At 40.5% G+C, this 19,775-nt stretch overlaps 1 long non-coding RNA gene across 1 annotated transcript in view; it reads left to right on the top strand.

Moving 5' to 3' along the window:
* LOC146967330 (uncharacterized) overlaps nt 1–9,399 on the top strand; it is an 86,994-nt gene extending 77,595 nt beyond the window's left edge. The window contains exon 5 of the long non-coding RNA XR_015034417.1: nt 8,996–9,399. This is a non-coding gene — a long non-coding RNA (uncharacterized LOC146967330). The remainder of the gene's footprint in view (nt 1–8,995) is intronic.
* Nucleotides 9,400–19,775: the final 10,376 nt, after the last annotated feature.

The following is a 19,775-nucleotide window of genomic DNA, read 5'->3' on the forward strand; positions in this document are numbered from 1 at the left end:
ATAGTGCCGGTTTTTAATTTTTAGCCGCTTTAATTCCCGTGTAGCTGCTTGAGTGGGTTTCCTTGTGAAATAGGGGGAATACAAACAAGATTTCACTTCATTACACAGGAACAAACTGTACAGAAATTGCACTTACTTATGGAAATGACTGTTAAACATGCACAGCATTACGTGCTCTGCCTGTGCTGAAAAACACTGGAAACATTAAAGCATGAGCATATGAGTACAGACAGTGAGAGCCAGGAAGGAGGACCAATTACCAAGGACTGAGTTTGAGGAGCACTGTTCCCGGAGATGATCAAAAGGGACAGCTGATTAAAGAAATACATTGACCTTAAAATGGGCCTAATTTAATCGGCCCCTGTTGCTGAAGGCAGAAACACATTCTTAATGATAAACTGACTTTCCTTCTTCTCAGAGGCTCGTTGTACCACCTAACTCAAATAGTGGGCGAAACTGCTGACGGATCGTGCTGAGCGAGTGCGCCCCGTGTGTGTGTGTGGAAAATACTTAATTGTTTCCTTTCATACTTCCATCTGACAACAGGAGGAGTTGCAATAACTTTGTGAAAGAGTGGGTCATTAGTGTAACCTCTGGGCCCCGTTTTGCTGCCGGAAGGTAATGAGAGACAAACAGCATGGTCAGCAGTAGGCATAAGTGCTGGGGTTTATGGGCAGTGTGTTGTGTCCCAGGTTAACACTGATGCCACCATTTAGAGCTCTGTGTTTTAGCACCCGCCTGCTAATTGAGATGACAAAGGCCATAACAATGACATTGTTGGCCAAACGGCCCTCTCTAGACCCCACGTCTGGCTCCAGTCAAGGACGTCCAGCAGGCCGTAAGTGCAACCTTGGAATTTAAGATGGTGCCTGAGACCTTATGTGTATCTGGAAAACAATTAGCACGGCTCAGGTGGGCCGGCACACATTCTCAGACTCCTCTAAGTGCTAGAGCTGCTCCGCTTGTTTTGTTTGTTGTACTTAAACTCCCATAAAGCACATCCTCCACTCACAACAATGGCGCATAAACGACTCTGGGAAAGCAACCGGAATGAATATTGTGTTTGTTATTTCAAAAAAATCAAGTTAGATTACCTTATTTGTCATTTATGCTTCTCATTACACACTGAGGCATCCTTGTAAATAGGCTGCTGCTGTAATATGAAACAACATGAATTGACACCCCATAAAACATATATAACGTGTTAACAAGAGATATAAACAAGGCCAGCTGTTGAATTATCTTCGACTATCCTAAAACTGTGTTTGTGATCAATTAAAGCTCAGCCTCACAATTTTACATTGGAAACAGGATGTCTTCTGTTACCAGTCTAATAATAGTAATGCATATGGCGAGTGTTTTGATTAACATAATGGAAAAATAGCCCACATAATTTATCTTCTAAGTCCGAGGGAGAGAGAGCCAGATTGGAGCCTGAGGACTCAATCCACCTCAACATATGCTGCCATTGTAAGTCTCTGAATGTGGAGTATCTCGAGCCTCGTTCCCATGATATTTATTGAAAAACATTTGACTTTATGAGCTGCATACTTAATGAATGCCTATCGATGCCGCGGCTCAGCAGATGAGGCTATAATTCTACATATAAGTATCACAACCACACGTAGGCCTGTAATGTTGTTTCTAATTGTGATATATTCTGATCTCTGTTTGTCAGTCCAGGACTGAGGCTGGTGAAAACACTTCTCTCCATCACTATTTACGTTGTTATTGTGCAGGCTTTTTAAGGGAGATATATTAGCAGTGTAGTTACTTGTTTGCTTTTGGAGTCAACTTTCTCTTTTTCTGTCTATAAACTAGATATTTTCTCATACAATAAAAGCGAGAGAAATCCTGATATGTACTGTTGACAGCTGGTCAACTTATTAAAGCAACTTTTCCTGTTCCGATTGGGTCGCCCAATTTCTAAAACAAGCAGTTAAGATTTATCTTCTTAATCAGTCAGCTGTATCAATCCATCTGCAACAAAAACTGTCACTGCTGGATGGGGGATTTTTTATTTTAACTAACCTTTTGCACATTCAGCCTCTGTCTGATGCAAGCTAGGACTGAACAGCAACACACAAGAAATCCTTTGTTGCTATACTTCGCCGTAAGGGAGGTGTTGATGTCTGGTCAAGCTCTAGTTTTATACCCAGCAAAAGACAAACATAATTCAAATGCATTGCCTGGCTTATCTTATCTTTTAAGATGAAAAAGAAATCCTCGTCGGAAGTAAATCTCATTCATATATTTGTCTGAAACCAGATCTGCTGTTGCTACTTAACGCTAGTCCATTGGTTTTGTCTGAGTGATTCACCTATCGGAGGAAAGTTAGATGTATTCCACTGATTGTCTAGCTGCAAGGAAAAATCCATCTCGGAGCATCCTGCGGCTGCTGGGCCTTTATTGACATATCAGATGGGACATTGGAGGAGAAATTGGCCTCATTTGTTTCTCATGTCACCTTAATGGCAGATCTCTTTCAAGGGGCAAAGAATTGACAGGCCCCCGGTCTCAGTGAGCAAACAGCCAAACCTAGTTTATTAGTTTCCTCTTGCAAACACTCTGCCTAATGTGACTGGCTAGATCAGCCACCAAAGTTGAAAAGATCCCCTAGAAAATATTAATCAAGTCCTCTGACTGATTGTCTCTGCATGATGAATTATCTGGAAAGGGACAGTGTTGCTATAGCCCAGGGACATTTATCACACACATAGGCTGAGTGGGATTTCCAGGAGAAAAAACGACCGTGCTGACAGAGTGGAAGGGTCAATTAGACATTTTCGGTTGGGCTGTACTACTGTATATGTAGCATCTCAGGAAAACGAAGCGGCGATGAGACGTTTCAGAGTGCGTTCTGTAGCGAAGGCACAGCAGGACTTGTTGTTGATGTTTTATATGTTGTGCGGCTGTATGACAGCCATATCCTCTGTAGTTGGTTATCCACCGACCATCGTCGCTGTCAATACATTTACCAATCGCTTCCCTTCCTTCAGCTGTGTTAGCGTCTTGTTTCCTGGCTTGATTGAAGTTTCTGTTCGTCACTTGGAAGTGAACAGGTGTCAACCTAGCACAGGCACCTCGCAGATGGCAGCATAATTAGCATTGATTCTGGCAGGCTTTCACAGGCCAGGGTCTAGATGGCCGTGACGACCAACTAACCTCCCCACCTCTTGATGGGCTACCTCTGGGACAGATCGAAGCTCATTTTACTCCTAGAGTGGTGCACACGAAAGAACTCCTTAGTAACACACACCATCTGAGGCTCACAAATCCCACTGTACAGTGTGAGTGAAAAGACAGTATAAACATGCTCTTTAGCTGGGCAAAATAAGCCGTTAGCTTTAGCTTATTTACAATTAATCACTTTGAATGAATTTGTTTATTGTCTACAGAGTTCACAGTTATTGAACAAATGATACTTTCCGTTACCAAATGCACTCCTGAGTATTTTCTATGATTATCGATGCATCATATGGTCTGTAAAACATCCGAATAATCCCAATAATCACACAGCCCAAAATGACCTACCTGTATTCATCTTATTTGTTTTGTCAAACCAACCGTTCAAACCTCAAAGATGTTAATTTAACTGTTGTGAAAGCTTTTTTTTCACATCAATGAAGAACTTTTGGAATATGTGCCCCAAAAAATAAATTCAGTGATTAGTTTATTGTCAGTTTTGTTGCCCAGGATAATTTTTCTGCCAATGAACTAATCAATTTATCAACCGATCATTTCAGCTCTATTGTTGATCTTAGTCTGGATCCATGTATTGATCCAGAATAGAATAGATTAATCTTACTCTATCTCCATCTACCCATCCGTCATCTTTTTTTGCATCATCATGAATAAAATCTAGATTCATTATTTGCATCATTTTGTTACGGATCTCAGATTAACTGGTGATAAATATAAGGTTGTCCAAACAGAGAGAATAAATTAAATCATATGTCAGAACTATAGCTGTGTAAATGTTGTTAAATGTGGCAGCGTCCTTCAAAAGCAGACAGCAGGATTATTCACTAAGTGTGTCACTGTTCATGCCTCAGTACGCCTCCTCTTGCTTGGTATTTGTATATTGCAGATTGTATGCTGGAATAGGCCAGCCACTGCACTTCCTGCACTTTGAAATGGATCTCATCTAATCTTATTTCACCGTGTCAAATGGCAGCATGACATGCTGTTTTACTCCGTAACATTTGGTTGTAGTGAACCAGCTGACTGCATCCGATGCGAGGAGTCCCCTTGTTATTATGAACCACTTGTAACGGTGTGTCTGTGGGGTTGTTGTCAGAGTCGGTGGGTCATGCAGACATGTTGGTCACTAATACAATACACAGAAAATTGCCTCGGCGGCAGACATTTGTCATTTGTTTTCCTTCTTGTGTTTGAGTGTGTTCAATCCATTACAGAACCATTTTCTGAATCGCTAGACAAATTTACACAAAGACCTTTTAATAACATCCAGTGTAGCTTGAATATGGAATCATAGCACTCTAAATGTCTTATATAGCAATAATAGCAACCACAACGCAGAACGCAAAACAGAAACACACATCAGTGACTCATTATAGAGAGCAGCAGTAATATAATTGATGATCTCCAGTGCATTTTTTTCCCTTTTCACCGCAGTCTCTTTCAACAAATGCTGTCAACAGTCAGTCCCTAACAATGAGAACCACCCATGCTGTGTACTGCACTGGTCAGGTGTCAGGATTCATTATATTTGGCTGAGATTTGCATAATGCAAGAGTCATCAAATTAAATTTGCATAATTCCTTTGATTACACTTGTTATTAATATGTGAGTGACATTGATTTACAAAATGGCCTGATATAAGGTTAATGGCTGATGTCACCTTCTTGCGCCTCTGTCTTTTCTCAATTATCGTGAAGCTTTGTTCACTCATGACATTTCTGTTTCTAAATCCTCAAGCAAGCACCGCGGCCCTGTAGTGTCTGCATCTCTGCCTTCACCTCTATACATTACACTGCACTGTGTGCTCGAACCGCCCTCTTACACCAGGTTTCTGCAATTATGTAAGGCAGAAAGTAATTTAAATAGGATGAAGAGCCATAACATTGGTGTGCCCTGGCCCATTTAAGCACATTTACGTGGGCCATTATTGACAGATGGCTAAGTGTCATTTGTCAAGAAAGGAAGAATTGACAGGGCTAAGAAACAGGGTGAAATAGCGCTCCACTAGACCTCCTTCACAGTCATAACAGGAGGGGGGAAAAAAGGGGGATGTCTCCAGTGTTTCATTTTCTTCTGGGAGAAAGCGTAAGATCATAATACCTATTTTCATAATAATACAAACAGCCTTTAGGCTACAAAACAAGAAGCAGGCCATACTCTGTGTATCTGTGCATTGCCTGTCAGAGACAGAAGGGTTTCAATCTCTTTTTCATTTCATCCTGATAGCTCTGCCTTTTATTACCGAGGGACAGGAACATTTCCTGAGGTAAAAAGGAGTGCACATTCCCAAGATAAAGTTGGAGGTTTACAGCTATTTCCAGCCGTAATGTATTATTCCGTTAAAGCAATGATCAGGTAGTGTTGGATGAATGGGAGATGTTCAGCACCATTACTGCCTGGCACATCAGTGAGGCATTATTACATTATCGCTGCTCTTTAGTAGGAGATTGGGTGTGTGACCGGGTTCTGAATACACTCATCCCACTCTCCACGGCGTAAATTGCAGATTGGCTCATTGACTTCAATGATAAAATGTAAAAATTGCCAGTAAAGAGAACATAGACTCAGGTTACTCCTTAGCTGTTTGTCAACGGCAGATGTGACTCAGTTGGTGCAGAGCATGTTAAAGAGTTCCATCTCCCAGAAGTCAATGTCATTTATGCCTGAAACTGCTAAAGCAATAGCTCATCTTGTCTCTGGTGTGTCATACTACACTGCCTTTGTCTGAGATTAAAATTTGCTCTGGTGGTCGGCTAAAATCCTAAAATGTCACTTATGGTGTAGAGCAGAGATTTACTAACAACAGTATCCTGAAATGGAAGAAAGAAAAGAAATTACATTAATCAGAATTTAAAATGAGATTCACTAAAGGGCTGTTACGAGCAAAAGAAAGGTGTGATCTCCTCGTATAAATAATTAACAATTACAATACGTGTCAGCAGCATCTTTGGGATAATTTCTGTTTGATAATTGACAGCTAATTAATTAAATAATGCATCAGCCATCCATTCCACAGACCATGTGTTCAGTGTGCGCTTTAGTGCCACATCAAAGGCAAAAACTGAAGGTATTATTATTCTGCTTATTAGGCCTGGGCAGGTGATTGTGGAAATGGATACCGCTAATGTTATTTCGCACGACACTCCAGAAAAGCATTAATCCATGATAATTACCTTGGAAGGAAGCAAATAAAGACAAACTAATGGCGGGGTTGATCATCAATTTCAAACATTCGACTCAAATGCCCTACATTTTTATGCAGGAAACGTCCAGTTGCTGTGCTTCTGCTTGGAATGCCTTTTTAAGTGTATATTATCCTGTCCTTGACTGGGGAAGTGCTAGGAGAAATCATTAAAGCAAATTAGACTATTAACATCCTAAAGAGCATTTATCTTGTGGATCAATAGGCTCTCATCTTCTTTAGAGGACCCTTTGGTGTCCTAAAGCCATTATGAGTCAGATTATGAGGATAGTCAATTCATTACATGCAGAGAGGCCAATAATTATTGACACCATAGGTACCAATAATAATTTCAAGTGCATATATTTTCCAACTTTTACAGTATTTTTAAAAACCAAGAGACAAGCAAACGCGTTATTGTGAATAAATGGAAATGACTTAACGTTTTTTTCGGCTGAATTCATTAAAGTTTTCACACAATCTCAGGAGAATCCAGCCGTTTACTGAAGAGGATATTTAAAGCATCCTCTCAGATGAAAAAAAAAAAAGAAAAAGCGAGTCTCTTGGCATTGATACACTTGTCGTAGATCAAGCAACACCTCACCATATGATTTTCCCTGCTTTGCTGACTGTGTGTGAAGATGCCATACACCAGGAATGGATTGGATCTGCAGTCTACCATCACAAGATCTGCGATGCTCCAATCAACACACAAGATGTTCAGACATTTATAATTGCATCATTTCTGCAGCGCCCTGCACGTGACGTCACGGCCGGCCTCGTTCATGTTTGCACACGCTGACATTTGTATCTCCTGGATTTGTCGACAAGATAAATTGGACGGATACGTGTGTTTCTTTTTTCTTTTTCTTTTTTTCTCCCACTCAGGTTATTCTTTTACATTTCTATTGAATGTCAAATATGCATTTAAAGGAGCAGGAGGAAAGGAATAATCAAATATCACGTGGCCCAGGAGTCAACACACACAAATCAACAGTGCAGCCGCCTTTGACATGATGTTGATTTGATGAACATGATGTCGGACCATTATCTCACCCTGAGCCTTTGTCAGTATGTTGACCAAGAATGGCATTGTTCAAAACCCATAAATCTCACCCCCTTACGTCGGGCCAATAATAGCTCTAAATGGGGATAAAATGACTTTCCCTTCTTCATCAGTTGTTATGCAAAAAACTGTAACCTTAAAGTGACCGCTGCCACGCATAATATGCTGCACCGTTTGTTGTGCGCTGAAAAGGCGAGCGGGAGATCCTTCTGTTCCCCATATGGCCCCATTGTCTTGGTAATGCCGTACAATGCGCCCCCCCTCCAGAGCATGCTCCCGGCCCTGCTGGTAGAGAATAAACTGTTGGTTTCACAGAGGCGAGCAGGAGGCCTGTGGACACAGAAGTGTGTAAGATGTGGGGCTCCCATGCGCGTGGCGGGTCGATTCCACCCCACGGCCAGGGACAAGCCAGCTGAAGAAATGGAAAAACGTTCCCTGAGCGGTAGAGGAGGAATTTCTGCAACACAGCAGGACGTGTTTGAAAAGTTTCTCTGCTTGTAATTGAGGAAAGAAAGCACCAAGACTGAAAGTGTTTGTTCTTATTTTGAATGGATTCTAATGGCCGCCCCTTATATCTTCACCTTATTTTGAAGCATTTTTTTGATGACTCACTTTCTGCCACACAAATTTCAGTATGTCAGTCAATTAAAGTAGTCATGAATTTTGAATTGATAACAATGTAAAAATAATAAACTGAGCAATGTGTCATCTTGGCATCTATTTAGATTAATCTAAAACATCATTTTTGATTTGTGCGTTTAGACACACTCCATCAACAAATAATTACTGCAACCTCCAACAACAAATAATTGTAAATATTTTAATTTATTGATTCATTAGCTATTGGCACAGCCATGGAGCATTACTCGAGCTGTATCTTTTGTGGGGGCTGCGTGTGAATATTTCCTCCATAGCTTCCATTGTTGGGCCTGTGGTGGCACTGAAGCTAAACTAATCAGTCAAGGAGTTGCCGAGGAGACAACAACTGCACACGTGCTAAAAACACAATCAGACCATTAAAACACTAACTGGCCTGACCAGACAACTGTCACATTTCAGCTGCTTTAACAACATACATACAGAGCTATGATAAACCTTTTTTATTTTTTTATTATCACTTAATCTGATATTTAATTTCTCAGCTAATCATTTTGTTTTATAAAGATAAAAAGCATGATATTTTTATAGAAACGTCAGTTTCTCAGTGTCTTTTTATCATCTGACCAGCATTTTGAAACAAGATACTCAGTTTATTATGTTAAGACCACATTCAAACTGAAGCTGTAGACACAAAAAAGACTTGACAGAAAATGAATCAGCAAGAATTTTGGTAGCCAAATTATCAAAAATAATTGCTGCTCAAAATAGTAGCAGTTAAATGATTGATTGATTTATGTCTATACATGGATGTTTGCATGCATTACATGCATTTGTGCAAGCATTGCTCATAATATTATCTCTTATCACCCCCAACCTGCAGCACTTGCTCTGTTTGGCCACTTGTTTTTCTCTTTTCCATCCCTTTCTCTTTGTGTCTTAAACAGTTGACTGAGACATTAATAAGAGCACAGTGGAGACATGAGCTGGGGAGTCTGTGTGGATGGAGCTGGAGGCTTTGGGAATGTAAGGGTCACCTGGTCAACGAATATGAAGGCCCTTCTTATTATAACTTTGTCAATGACAAATAACAAACTGTTGGTATATGAAATGCTCCGTTGTATCATTTTGTGGAGGACAAGGGACATTTTCAGCTTGGCTGCCTGTACACTAGCCTCTGAGCTGGCCCTGGAAAAGCTGTTTGTTTGACCCTAAGGAGTGAGAATTGACAAAGCAAGCCGGGAGCATTTGTTTCATCTGCTAAGCCATAGATTGAAAATGATTTCCCAATGCCCTGTTTGAGATCCCTGTGAAGGGGGTCATCAATTATTTCCTGATACGTGACACAATATTGTACCTATTTTACTGACCACTGCTTTCTGGTTGGTCAGATAGCATCTCTTTTATCAGCCCATTATTGATGGTGAATGGAAGCCCAGTAAACAGACCTGTGGGTTTATTTCTTCTTTCTCTCTCTGCCAAGGTGCTGCAGCTCTGTAGTGAGGTCAGCAACACAGAGGATGAGCAAGATACAAAAAAAAAAAAATCATAATCACAATGTAAGAAACCATGCATGTAAATATATAAATATCTTGAATTTTGACAGTAATAACACAATAATACCCATATATTCAACCCTTTTATACACACATACATCATGCAAAAAAGAGAAAAAAAAGACAACTAGAACAATTGCAAGACATTCATATACAATAAAACTCTTTTAGGCAATGCTGTTTAATCTTCATTTTGCTGGGAGAAGTGTGAGTCTGCTGAAAGCACACTGTTTTTTGAGCAAATGGAGTTCTAAATTGCTTTTTTTAAGTACCATGCGCCAGGGTAATGTCTAGAGGTACCGACACAGCATTCCCGTGGCAATGATTTATGGTGTGGGGCAGCCACAAATTGACTTGTATGCAAGAAATGTAAATGGAAGTGGGACATTTGATGGAGAAGCTCATTTCCAGCCTTAAATGTTTTAAATTAACCACACAAACTCACAAGGCAAAATGTTAATGGGCATTTTTTCACCACTTTTTTTTTTTTTCTTCGTTCTTTCTACACCCCCCCCCCTTTTACTTAATCTACATTACAGGTCAATTTATTATACAAACAGTGATATTGCTCTAGATTTGCAAGGATCAATGGATTTGACAAAGGGGATTCATTTCAGGAAATAAACCTTTGAAATTAGCCAGGGAATGGGGTAAATTTTAGAAATGATGTATGTTTAGCACGGGACAGTGTTTAAATTACATAAAGGTGCAACCAGAACAAAGGAAGCCAGAGACAGACCAACAAAGACAGCAGTGCACATCCACCCTCATTCCTCAAGCAGACTCTTTTAATACACATTAGACTGCAATCCTCTTCTCAACATGAAATACTGCTATATGATCTGATGTCACAGTTGTATTCAAACTGTACTGAGGGTTCAAACACAGTACAAAGTGAGTGTTTTCCCTAATCCTGATCTATTGATTATCACTTAGCCGCCCGTGTGAAAAATATGAAATGGAATCACAACCTTCTAACTTTTAGCATCATTTATTCAGCGGACACGCGACGAGGCTGTGGCTGTGGCTGGATAACAGGATGGAGGAGTGAAACGTGGAATCAGTGGTGCCCTCAGGCTGAAGAAGAGGTGGCCTAGAGGGAGAAATTGTTTTCTAATAACAAGAGCTTCTGGTCCCCCGAGGGACAATTACAACGTTAGCTCCCTTGTCAGAGTAAAAGCCGCTTTCAAGCTGCTCCTTTCATAATGCTATCATGTTTGCCCCTGAGATATGCCCATGGTCTTCATGTCTCTCTCTCTTTATTTCTCTCTATCACTATTGATTGAGGGGCCATTTATATTCACAGTAGGGGGTCTTAATTATGAGTGTGAGTGAGGCCAGCCAAATAGGGCTAAGTGGTAACAGGGGGCCAATGCTTCTGCCACGGGGCTCTTTACCTATTTAACATTCAGCGCCTCACACCATGATCATTGGCAGTACACTTATAAAATCAACATTGCTCAGTGGAATAATAACAGTTTTTGAAGTGGCTTCAGTTTGGCTTGTACGAATGAGAAATAAAAGGATTGTGTTTATTGCAGGAAAACAGTATATATGATGTGTTATTTCGCATATTTGCCATAAAACTATATTCTTTCGTATAAACACAGTCATGCTTTTTTTCTGGTTGTCATTTTTTTTATTTAATTTCCCCATGAAAATCTCACTTCTAAGTCTTGGGATTTGTTGAAACACTTGTCCTGTTCAAGGGAAAATGATTTATACTCGTTATAATTTGCCCGTGCCTGTGCTGGATTATCCACTTGCTAAGTGAAAATATTACAGAATTCACATTCATTTCCTCTTTTCTTCTGATATGGCAGCCCTCGTGAGAATAGCAGCATTGAGACTTTGCCTCCTCTTTAATTTAAAATCCCCCCTTATGCAGTTTGGCAAACTGAGACCATCCAGCCAGTAAATGTTCTGACTGAGTGTTAAGTCTCTACATATCAGTCAGTCGTGGAAATGAGCTCAAGCACAGCTCCCAGTGTTGTGCCATAGCTTCAATCTGCCGATCACACAGACGAAATAAGCCTTTCATTTTTTTTTTACTTCTTCAAGCTTCTCGCAGTACAAATTCTTCCTCAAGTGACAACTGGCAGGCAGAGCAGCTGAATACTTCTTATTACTCTTGTGTGTGCATGACATTTACTCGGTCAGTTCATCAGCCGGACTCTTAAATATGTGGTAATAGCTTTGATTAAGAAACATCTTTCACTTTGAAATAACCAGACCAGATTTTTTTTGACATCTGACCCCAGAGAAGACCGAGAGCGTTTAGGTTCAAGTCCTCTCTCTGTGTGGCGGCGCTCAGTGGTGTGGCCACCATGGTTGAGGCGGTGGTTGAGGGGTCACGTGGTGCCCGGCTCATAGGCCTCTGTATCTGCAGTCGCTGACAGGAGGACATTGTGTTCCTCTTTTTTTTCCTTTCTTTTTTTTTTTTTTTTTGCTTTAACCAGTCAGCCATGGCTTACATGGTTTGTTGTGGCCCCAAGATCAGAGGGAGGAAGCTGAATAATGTCTTCCTATTCTTTAAGGGGAGGGCCACGGTTGGTTGATTATAGAATAGCTTTGACAGACCAGAGGGAACTATGGCTTTTGTCCAATTCCCCACACAAAGAAAGGTAAGTTCAGAAAGAGCTTGGGTTGGCTTTTTTAAGCAGATGCTGGCTGGTCTACCCCTCATCATGCCATCATAAACTTATAATACCTTCAGGGACTCCCACCTATGCAGCCTGTCAAAGGACAAGCAGAACCACTCACACTTAAAATAAGGCATGAGTAATTTTAATCCAAGGCCAGCATGGAGCGAATGACTGAATCTAGAAATCTTAATTTAAACTTTCCAACAAAGGCAGTTTATCGTCTTCACACTGAATCCTGCTCTTTTTTTAAAATTATTTGTCACAGTTTTAAATCATTACTATTAAATCATTTACTTTGAGGTTGTGAGTTTTTATATCACTGAATAAAGTCTGTGAATTCTCCTCCTCCCTCTGTACACGTGCAACGTTTGTGACCACACGCACACACTCGCAACAAAGACCCCCACAATCCAGACAGTCTGTGAGAATTAGCATTTCATTCAATGTAACAAGACCAATATGTTTCCAGAAGTGCTGCCATACTGAAACAAGTCCTTTACAAAACAGAGCCTGAGGGCTCGGGGCTGACTCCTGGGACCCCGGCAGCCTCCACGGCCTATTTGTTCAGCAGAATCTGTTATTCTGTCACAGCAGGCCTGTCACAAGTGAAATCATTTAAATGTCCAATCCTGTATTTAAGCAGACTGTCTCACCACGAACAGATGAGCAGCACAAAGAATTTATAGCCAGACGTATCAAAGGGTGAGCAGAGCAGTGTGCGACCTGGTGGAGCAGTTGTCCTGTGGGAGCTGATTTAGTGGCTTTCTCCCTTATGCAACAATAACAAACAGTCCCTCATAATGAATGTCATGGGTATTTCTCATTGTAAATTCAAATTCAGCACTTTAGCAGAATCTGTCTTTAATACCACTCATTATTACGCACTGATTTTTTATTTTTTTTTTTAAAGTTGCTGCTACTTTTAATCCAGTGTTGTTATTATTACTATTTCTTGTTGCCAACAATAACACATAGGAATTGAGATCAGAAGTTCACACCGCTGTGTTTGCTACACACAAGTTATTCTCTGTAATATTTCAAGTTGCTTGTAATACTTCAAGTGGGACATAGTGGACAAAAGGGTTCAGACCACTAAAAGCAGTTTGATGTTGGGGTGTAATGGACCTGTCAACTCTGATGGATTTTCAACTCTGCCGTATTGTTTGTCCCACTACAGACAATAGAGAAACCTATAAGGAGATATCCACGCAGGTCTGTGTGTGGTGTCTGTGTGGTGTGTGTATGTGTATGTGAGGCTCACACATTGATCAATAGTAAATTTTTATCTGCAATCGGACTAAAATATATAATTGCATGAAGCAGATAAGGGGGGAAATACGATGCAGACTGCTCTTAGGGTGATTTCTCATAAACATAAAAGCTGTTTGGAGGATTATAATCAATGGTGCAACACGACCCACCACGTTGATGATAGACTATCATTACAGATTGTTCTCTGTGAGTAATGGGACTCAAGCAAAAACAGATAATGTGATTCAATAATATATTTACTTAATTTGTGAAGAGAAAGAAATGGGAAAATCTGTGACTATCCCAGAGGCCTTAATTAGAAACTTGCCAGAATATAGCGAGGATGTAAGTCAGAGCTGGTCGTCGTAGTCTCTCTACTGTACTGTATGTGTGGTTGTGTCAGATTTAAAGCAGAAGTGGCTCTCAGCCCCCTGATGCTCGGTGTAGACTCACATTAAGATAGATGATTTGTTTATTAGATTTCCAATCAGAATATAATGGCCTTGAAGCATTAGCTGCTGTAGGGTGTGTCTGCTGAGATGTACCCCCCCCTCCATCCCCATCCCCATCCTCACCCCTACTCCTCACCTCCCCCCACTCCTCCCTCCCTCCCTCCCTCCTGATTTCTTAGCTCTTCCTCTGAGTGTAAACAGACCAGAAAGAGAATTAAAAGAGATCGTATCGCTGTGCGCCATGCCACTGTGCAATTCCCGAGAGATAAACATTAACCAAAAGGCAGAATGGCTGTGTTTTTATTTTTTCTTCTCCAAGTCATCAAAGACCCCACCCTCTGAGATTGTTATTAGCCAGGATCCCGGGGAATGTCATATTAACAATGAATGTCTGGTAGTGAAGGAGATTGTCCTAAGTATGAGCCCGGCAGGGAGCTCTCTTTAACTCTAATTCACACTGGAATCAGATCGTCCTGCTAAGATCTCATCAGCGTTATTACTCCTGTGCCCAGCCACCTCCTTCTCCACTGTCCATGTGTGTCCCACTGAGCAAGGCAGGCCTCCGCCATCTCCCTCTGCCATTACCACTCCCTTTCTCATTTCATACGGCCTAAAACTAATGTTGATCAGTCATGAAGGAGGAGGAGTAGGGGGGTGGTGGCATGAAATAACCCTTTTTCTACTTTGTTTTTCTTTGACTTCTTTTTTCTCTCATTGTTTCGCAATCATAAAATGTAGATACTGATCGTCTGATTGTCCCAATAAACAGCTGGTGTGCACGTCTACAGTACCAGGAAGTGATGTGTTTAATGTTACCAGTAGTTTGTCTGGAGTAAATTCTCACCATAGCAAGGCGAGTAAAATAGCGCCACTTGTAACCCAAGGTACTCAGCTAGGGTCCATGATTGTTTTAGTTAGTTATATTAGAGATATTTATTTAACTGTAGACCAGAGAGTCATGCTGTTTGGTGAATACCAAAGCCCTTCCCGGGAATATTAGGACTTTTACGCAAAAGAAAGGGTTGTAAAAATCCCAAGAGAGTCATGCTCCTGCAGCACCACCTATAGGCACAATTACATCAAGTTGACACAATTATTCAGAGTTAGAGGTGGAGCTAATTAGAGCTGAAACAATTAGTTCAAGAGTCAGTCACATTTACTGGTTACAACTGCTGCTGTTTTTTTTCCTTTTTTTTTTTAACATAACAAACTGAATATCCTCGAGTTTTGAACCATCGACTGGACAAAACAGGACAAGTGGAGATGTTAACTTGATAATCTCTCAGTGGGGAAATACTTGGGACATATTTTGCTATATTTTCACATTTTATAGCCAAAATGAGAAATGAATCGTCTGAATAATCGTTGCAGCTGCAGAGCTATTATAATGAGATAAAAAGGAATATCACTTTAATACAATATGACTCTGTGAGATTTCAGAAATATGGCAACATTTGCTTAATTTATGTATTTACTCCTCATTTGTCACATGTTTTGTGCTCATAGCACACTAAGGCAGTACTGAGATATTCACTTGAACATATCACTGAATTAAGTAGGTCAACACAGATCTGGAAAGTACACACCTTCATGCAAAGCAGCTGTATTTTGCACTGGAGAGCCTGTTGAGAGACTTTAGCGTAGAAACCTACAGGACTCTGGTTGAGTGTACTGTGTGTGGTATTGGCTGAGAGACTGAGGGGGTCGAAGACTTCACTTGTTTTACTCAGATGAATTGGACAGGCTACTAGAAGCGCAGAGGCTTCAGCATCTTGATAGCAAACTTGATAGAGCAATGGGCCGTGGTGGCACTGAACATAGGCTTACATCGATAAAATGCAGCGCGGTGTGTATACAGTATATACCCAACGAGATGTGTACTCAGTTGAAACCATTAAAATGCTAAGAGAACCCTATAGCATAAATGAAATTGTTGTACATACTCACTGGGCCCTGACCGACAAAATGGAGTGCAAATGTTAAGTACTGCGAGATGTAAAAGTACAAACACATTATGGGCAGGTATTAGCTTATAAAACACCGCAAAACAGGGAAGAGTGTGAACAAACCCTGCACTGCTGTGGCTCGCCCCATTTTTGAAAATAGCAAGGTTTATTATTGATTTCTGACAAAAAGAGGAAAATTTAAATATTATGTCAGTTAAGAGTAAACAGAGGCTTGTTCTACTTTATTCCCTATTTATATATTGTATAATACAATATTATGATCTGTAGTTTTACATTTTTCAGCTTTCAGAAAAACATGGTATTATTTATTGTGATGGAGTCATGCCATGCACAGACCTTTCACAATAAAAGCTTTTGAAATCATAGCAGACAGTATTTCTCAGTTGCTTCTTGTTGACATTTAGAAATTAGAGCTTATTCTTAAAAAGCATGGTCAGTGACGACTTTGTCAGTGATGACACATTATGAGAGTCATGCATGAGAAAAACTTGTGTATAAAGCCTAAAGTGACCTTTAAGTCCTCCCTACATCAGATATGATCTTTCATTTTATGCTCCAGACAGATTACTAAGGCACTCCACACCTTGTCCTTTAAATGTCCCACATGTGTCCCATAAAAGTACCAGTGACGCTGCCTGTTGTTTTGTTTTTTTGCTCCTAAACCGATGAACACACAGGATATTACAATAGCAAGTAAACTAAAGACCTGTCCTTATAAATCTGGCTTTTAATTTTAAGTAATGTGACAGAATTAATCTTTGCCATTAGCTTTTTAGAAGTTCAGTTGAAGATTAGTCTTCTCCTTTAAGTTGAATTACAGCCTGTTTGACATTAAAACTGAGCCACATGATGTCATATAAAAATATACCCCAAACTTTGCCACACTCTTTACTCTTTAAGTCTTGAAGGGGAAATGCTCACTGATTTGTTACCACTCAGCAGTACTTTTCTTCTTAATGAATTTTTAATATCCTTAATGACAGCAGAAGAATGATGTCATTAGGAGTGGATGTTTGGGAAAAATGCTGACTTGAACTCTTTTGGAAGACCATTTTTATAATGATTTAATATAGATTAACGCCCCATAGTAATGAGCAGTTTGGCTATAAGGGGGGCGACCATTTAAAGTCAGACCCCGCCATTCATTTAAGCTCTGCACTTTGAAAACTTCACCGCTGTAAAGATATATCACTCACTCATCTACTGAAGTTTTTGAAATACCTTGTTACAGTAGATGAGACTTGAATCTCATCTAAGAATAGACAAAGTATAAGAATTATAATGTAGCAGTTACACAAGTTGTGAAACACGCAGTCGCTTTCCATCTCAGCGATGCAATCACACACATTTTCAGAGTATCCGAGGCGAGTATCTCCCTGGCTACAACCGTCTACAGCCACTAATGCTGTGATCATCTCTGGACAGAGCAGTAATGCCATGGAGGCAGAGAATTAAGATTGTGTCCTCCTGGTAATTTACCTACTGGACCTTGTGCGCTGGTGAAGTGTGAATCAATTTGTAAAGGATAGTTAAATTTCTATAACAACCTCCCCCTTCTTCACACTTGACTATCCCACATCAGCTATTAAAAATGAAAAGGAAAAAAAAAAAATCACATGACGTCTTATGAAGATGATCAAGGGGAAGGCCACTCGCTGGGAATGATAAAACGACTCGCTGCACTTTCACCCCTTTTTTTTTTTTTTTTTTTGCTGAATGGATTGACCTCTCCCTCTGTGTACTGTATGTGTGTATGACAAGCGCATGCATTAGGCCGAGAGATAAATAAACAAGCCCTGAATATAAAATGAATAAAACAAGAAGGAGGAAGCTGGCTGGCTAGGACACTGATATCCCTTGGCAAAATGTTTTATCATATTCAGCAAAGGAAGAGCCTTTATTTTATTGATTTAAAAAAAAAATCCCAGAGGCACTAAAAGGAACAGGCAATGATTAATGTCCCTCTCAGAAAAAGAAATTATATGGAATAAATTAAACTACTGCGGCAGCAAATTGAAAAATAAGGATGTAAATGAGGTTTGAATACTTAATATCTTATAAAGAAAAATAGTCAATGAGGCCCAAAAATGAAGAGGGATTGCCAAAGAAACATAATATTAACTCTAATGACCGAGGCTAGATTCTCTGTACTGTCAGAATTTACCTGTCACAACTGATTTTCTGGCACAGACATGAAAAATGAGGGGACAGTGTTTGAAGCAATTGCAGGAACTCAACCTGCTCTCAATGTGAGAAATAAGAGCAGAAACAGATGAAAGTGGCACTAAGGATGTAAAATGTCTCCAGCCTCGGCTTCAACACCTCCTTGTATTACATGATGCATGCGTGTTCAAAGCTCCAAATACTCTAAACAAAGCCTGAGAGCTACATCTGTTGTAATGCCGGCAAATGCTTCATTGTAATCACACATCAGCCCATTACTATAGCATGCAGGTTAATATGTGCATCATTGGAGTGCATTATGTTCATATAAGGAGCTCATGTTTATCACAGACTTCATCTCCAGGCTCCATCAAACCTCAGAGTACGTCTTTATGTTAATGCAAATGATCTGCGCTTGATTTCTCCTGCATCATGACGTTTATTTTTCTCTCACTATCATCGGAAAAGGTCAAGCTGCTTGAAAGACAGATCCTGCGATATTTGTCATTTGGATCATTTTCTTTTTTATCTCTCTCTCTCTCTCTCTCTTCCCCAGATCGTCCTCATCTCACGTTCACACGCTCTCAATTAAGCCACAATGCGCAATCTGGGATCAGTCACTCCTCCAGCTATAATTCACATTACAGTACATGCCGCACAATGCCGGGCTAAATGAGAAGAAAGCCAAAAGCAAGAGAGGGAGAGAGAGAGAGAGAGAGAGAGAGAGATCTGTGTTACGCTATCAGTCGAAGTCGTTGGCGGAGTTGGCCCCCGGTCCTCCCTATCCATCAGAGGTGGGGTAAAGATGAGAGAGTGAGACGGGGGCCTGGGGAGTGGCAGTCGGGTGCTTGCATTGCACCCCATTACTTCAGATGGATAGCAGAGGGGTGCTCCACATTAAACACTGTTCCCTCAGTCGGAACCTTTAATTATAACTCCTCAGTATCACTTACAGCAGCCCAGCGCAGATGTTAAAAACCTTTCGCGGCTTGGTTACCCCACCTTACTTAATCTCAAGGAGGGGTGAAGATACAGATGGCATATCAAGAGTCTGAGGATATGCTTGATCTCTGACAACAGAAGTGCTTTTCCTGGTGGGGAGGGTTGATGCTCCGTGTTTGTGTGTCTGTGTCTGTGTATGTGTGTGTGTGTGGTTTAAAAAGAAAAGGAAAAAAAAAAAATTGGCATATTTTGCAGTGAAATCGGACTGAGTCAGAAGTTGAGAAGTTGCCATAAAAACTGGTGAGGGGTAAAATGCATCAGAGCTCATACTGTCACTAAAGCGGTGCAACCAATTCAGCAGGGAGCAAGAGTTGTGCTCTTAGGTAGCGAGGGAGCACTGTAAATCAGTGTGCCTATGAGCAGCTTTGTTTACATATTACACTCTTTACTCTAGTCTGAGGGGTTCAGCAGCCCTTATATCACCTTGCCTTTTGTGTATGGCTCATAAAACTAAAGAAGGAATATAATGCCGGTGTGGTTTGCCGCTTCAACAACAGTGTGTTGTCGCGTCACGGAAACATCAAAGAATATGTCCGACTACATCAGTAGTCTGCCGCTGCTGCTGCAAACTGACTTAAAGGTGATCCATGGTGTTCAAGAGAAAGTTTTTACCTTAACTGACCTCAGGGAACAGGAAGAAAAAAAATCCACCGCTTCACATTTTATCTAGAGAGGTTAATTTACAGGATTT

This window comes from Trachurus japonicus, chromosome 19 (assembly GCF_045865225.1).
Source record: "Trachurus japonicus isolate A0001 chromosome 19, Traja_1.0".
NCBI classification, from domain to species: Eukaryota; Metazoa; Chordata; class Actinopteri; order Carangiformes; family Carangidae; genus Trachurus; species Trachurus japonicus.